At 33.7% G+C, this 5211-nt stretch overlaps 1 pseudogene; it reads right to left on the reverse strand.

Annotated features, from left to right (window-relative positions):
* Positions 1 to 1593: 1593 nt before the first annotated feature.
* Positions 1594 to 3413, reverse strand: LOC101421108 (olfactory receptor 8B8-like; annotated as a pseudogene).
* Between the last annotated feature and the right edge of the window lie 1798 nt (positions 3414 to 5211).

A 5211-nucleotide genomic window follows, 5' to 3' on the forward strand; every position in this document is an offset into this window, starting at 1 on the left:
AAAAATAATAACTTTATGGTTGGAGAATCTTGACCAAGCCACCTTAAACAAGTGATAAACTTTAACATTATCAGTAATGTTAAATGATATGAACTAAAAAGCATATGTAATTTCTTTGATATTCTTGCCAAAAATATATAAACTGAAATTTATTATGAGGATGAAGAAGACAAATCAAAACTGAGGGACATTTTACAAAATAACTGTTTAGTATCCTTAAAAGAATGATTATCATGTAGCACAAATAAGACTGATAAATTGTCACAAATTGGGGGAAAAAAAGAGACATAACAACTAAATGACATGTGAAACCCTGGATTGGCTTATGGATTAAAAGAAAGAAGACATCGTTGGAACAAATTGTGATAATTGAATATTAATTATAAAATAATAGTATTAATATTTAGCAACATAGTTTTCTGGTTTTGAAAATGGTATTTTGGTTATATAAGGAAGCTGGGGGAAGAGCATAGAGATATTTAACAAACTATGCAAAATGCTTTGTAAATATAAAATTAAAAATGAAAATTTAAAAAGGTATTATTTTGTTGATATATTGGAAAGTAAAAATACTAAACTCATAAATTACCTTTGTTTCATTTGTCATTGTTGTGGTTGTTTTTATTATATCTTATTATTATGTGTAAAGTGACAAACTTCCACTTTCCCACAAAAGAAACCACCAAAATATATTCATATACAAAAATAGCAAATCCTGTGAAAGAAATTACTATATTCACCTGGAAAAAAAGCACAGAAAAGTTTCAAAATGGATTGTATTTTCTCATATTTCAGATTGAATGAAATAAAACAATAAAATAAAACTGAAGCAAAGTATGTTAGAAAGAGCAATAAATTCGAATTTAGGACTTTAGAGTTTGTCCTAGGCTTTTTCAACGAGAAGCTGTGTGACTTTAAATAATACCATTGAAGCTCTCTGGGTTTCACTTTCATATTTGAGAAATAAATGTACATTGAACATCTATTACATATATTTGGAAGGATGTAAATTTAAAAAATTGATGTAATCTTAGTGCATATGGTTTATGTTTATATGTGAGTTATTCTTGATAGGCTTTATGGAACGTTCTATCATTTTAAACCTTAACATTTGAAAAAGACATACTCCTGCTAGTTGAAGGTGAAGCTAGGAGTGGAGACATACTGTTTTACTAATGCTGCCACTGGAACAATAGAACAGACAGAAAAGGGTGTCTCCCCTCCAAAAACAAAATTTAACCCTATTGTTTCTTTCTTCATCCTTGCAGACCTCATCTTATTCTAGAAGATAATTTTTAAAAATGGAAGTTCAAATAGACAACAAAAACAACATATGTAACAAATCCCTTCTTTAATGTTATTCCCAAAGAGGAAAAAGAAAAAATAGAAGAAGAAATTGCACAAATGGTTAGGAAAAGGATATTTACTCTAACAAAAGTGGAAAATATTTATTGAGAGAAGGCTCAACTGTCCTTCACCACACCATGATAAAATAGAAATAGATTAAGAAGTTTGCTACCAATTATAATGTAAATCAACACATTTATACTCCTTGTTCTGAAACTACCTTCAAGGAGATCCTATTTTTGATATTTAAAAATATTTCCTACTCAAAGTTTTTTTCAGAGCAAGTTTAACATCTTTATTCCTCAAGCTGTAGATTAAGGGATTCATCATGGGAACCACATTGGTATAAAAGACTGAAAATATTTTTCCCTCATTAACAGACTGAGCAGAAGATGGCTGGAGATACATAAATGAACCTGATCCAAAGAACAGAGAAACAGCTAGTATGTGGGAACTGCAGGTGCTAAAGGCATTGGACCTGCCCTTATTGGAATTGATATAGAGGATGCTGCAGTGAATGAAACCATGAGACAAAGATGGTGAGACTGGACACAAAGATGTCAATGCCACCAACAATGAACACCATGAGCTCATTGACATAGGTGCTCGTGCAGGAGAGCTGGAGCAGAGGGAGGATGTCACAGAAATAATGGTTGATGATGTTGCCATCACAGAAGTTCAGTTTCAGCATGCATCCAGTGTGGGCCATAGCTCCAGAAAATGCCATCAAGTATGAACCAAACATAACTGAAGCACACTTGAGAAGCCATGGCAAAGTTATACAAGAGTGGATTACAGATGGCCACATAGCTATCATAGTCCATTGAGGTCAACACATAGCACTCAGAGATGGCAAAAAAGCAATAGAAGTAGAGCTGAGCCATGTACCCTTGGTAGGAGATGATATTCTTATTTAACAAGAAGTGAATCAGCATTTTGGGTGTGAAAACAGAAGAGTAACAGAGGTCTATGAGGGACAAGTTAAAGAGGAAAAAGTACATGGGAGTGTAAAGGTGGGAATTCAGCCCAATTAGAGTTATCAAGCCTAAATTTTCCAGCACAGTGAACATATATACATTATTAGAACCAGGTAAAACAGGGGGTGTTGGAGTTCCGGGTAGTCTGTTAATCCCACCAGAATGAATTCAGCCACAAAAGAGCCATTTACAGGACCCGTTTTTCTCTAGGTAAATCTGTGGGATAAGAGAAAAGGGTTATATTAGAGGGCACCCCAGATATTCTCACAATACCTCTTCTAAGAAGTGCGGTTTAGAACCTGGGATTACTCTGAAGTTAGCTCAATGCATCCTATGGAATCTGCCTTTGTCGCTATTACACTACTGAGTGGCACTGAATTCTCCTAGTACAGTCCTAAGCTAAATAGGGCCAAGAGCACATCTAACTTAATCTACAGAGCAAAAGACTGTGCTGCCATACAGAAACATGACTGCTGGGTAGAAAAACTAAGAAGAAGGGAGTAGAGTGTCAAGGACAGAATTTTCTTTCTCATCTTGTCATCTCTGTCACCTGAGTTTTCCCCTCACCAATGAAATTGGAGGCAGAGGTCTTATCTTCCTAGAGATGGCCTCTAATGCAGATTTGACCTTCACGGGATGGGAACCAAAAACAATATCTCAGAATTCAAACTAAGAGAAGGACCTCTAAGAGAAGGTCAGCCCCAAGTCACAGAGACAAAGCCCTTAATCTACAAGAGTTATATTTCCCTCCACTGACAAGGAACTTAGACACTGAGATACAGGAATCCTGAGGGTATAATGTCTCTGAAAATTTTCTATTTCTTCCACCTAATTCACCAGAGTGTCAAAACTGGACAAAGTAGGAAAGAGATTGTCATGGCTTAATCTCTGGACTTCCACATCAAAATAAGGAGGACATAATATGAATAAAATTCAGAAACTCACCTTCTTTAGATATGAAAACACCTGTACTTCCTGATCTGTTATTCTCCTCTGTGGTCCTGGAAGGGCAATTTGAAGGTCTGAGCTGGATCCTTTGATTCTACTGGAATGTAGACCAGACAATTTCTGATACGCCTTGGAAGTCATGCTTAGCTATAGTACATAATTTCTGATTTTAACTTTGAGTTGCTCAAGCAGCAGAGGAAAAATACATTATTATTATCACATTTGCAACATCATAAGTCCAGAAGACTTAATGTGAGTTTAATGATATAATGACTTGGTTATAAAGAAGTGAGCATCTTGCTCAGTCTCTTCCCCAGGGAACAGATCCTTTGTGTCATAGGGAAATAAGGTTATTGTATTTACACCCAGAACCACATTGTGTTTCATTATGAACTCAATATTTTTCCAAGTTTTCACTTCTGTCTAGGGTTTGTATATCACCCATTGGAAAAAAAAAGAAACTCAATAGCCATGCCATCTTCATCTCTGGAGGGAAATCTGCCTATTGAATTTTTTATTTTTTTATTTTTATTTCTTTGGTTGTAAGGATACTTACACACCTTTGAGAATTCTTTAAAAATCATTGTTATACATTTTAAACATGTGGATTCTATGTATGGCATGTGAATTATATTTCAATGAAGTTTTTATCTGAAAACAATAAAAATACAGCCTTTACAAAAGGATGGAATAAAAAGGGAAAGAGGAAAGTATTTTGAAGTCAGTGGAACCTACAAATATAACATATGAAAAGACACAAAATATCATCAGAAATATGAGAGGACATTTCTACAGATATTATGATATTGAAAGGAAAGTAAGGGAATTGTCAAAATATTATGGTGGTGGGTTGATGTATGAGAGTCCTGCATAATGCTATGCATGTTTGTTTTGTAAATTCACAACTTTTACTATACACTTATTTATGTATGTTTATGTATGAATGATATATATCAGTAAGTATTTAAATGAAAAAAGTAAGGGATCTTATGAAGACATTTATGCTAATAATCCTTTCAAACAATGATACGTATAAATATTTGAAAGACACAGACAGCATAAGCACACTTAAGAAATCCGTATTCAGAGTGGCCATATAGCTATTAAAGAAACTTGAACTTTCCATTAAAAATCTTCTCAGGAAGGAAACTCAAGAGCAGAAGAATATTACTGGTGATTCTATCAAACACGGAAGAAAAAACAGCAATTCTACACAGTGTGTCCTTCAAAAAATTAAAGATGAGGGTAAACATCAAGATTATTTCTAAAACCCAAGCATTTGATACCAAAAAATTTTTTCAACAAATGTTGATAGGAAAACCAAGTATCCCTATGCAAAAGAAGGAATGTAGAATCCTTCCTACACCATATACAAAACTTAATTCAAAATCAACCTAAGACCTAAATATAAGAACCAAAACTTAAAATTCCTGTAAGAAAATACAGGCAAGCCTCTTCCAGAACTGGTGTCAGGAAATGCTACCTTAGACTTTACACCAATGACAAGAGGAAGAACAACAAATGTAGATTAATTGCATCTTATAAAAATGTAAATCTTTTGTGCAAAAGACTTCCTCATGAAAGTAGAAAAGAAAACTTACAGAATGGGGGAAAATATTTGGAAACCACATGTCCTATAAGGATTTAATATCCTGAATATATAAAGAAATCCTATGACTTAACAACAAAAAGACAGACAACCCAATTTTTAAAAGGGCAAAAGACTTGAATAAATATTTGTACAAAAATAAAAAAAAGATATACAGAAAGCTAATAAGCATGTAAAAGTACGTTCAACAATTTTAGTAATTAAGGAAAACCACAATCAGATACCATTTCATACCCACTAGAGACGACTATTTAAAAAACGAAAAAAAAATGTTGAAAGGAGTGCTGAGAGATAGTAACACTTGTCAGTTGTTGCTAGGAATGTAAAATG

The sequence above is a fragment of the Dasypus novemcinctus genome, chromosome 27 (assembly GCF_030445035.2).
Source record: "Dasypus novemcinctus isolate mDasNov1 chromosome 27, mDasNov1.1.hap2, whole genome shotgun sequence".
Taxonomy (NCBI): Eukaryota; Metazoa; Chordata; class Mammalia; order Cingulata; family Dasypodidae; genus Dasypus; species Dasypus novemcinctus.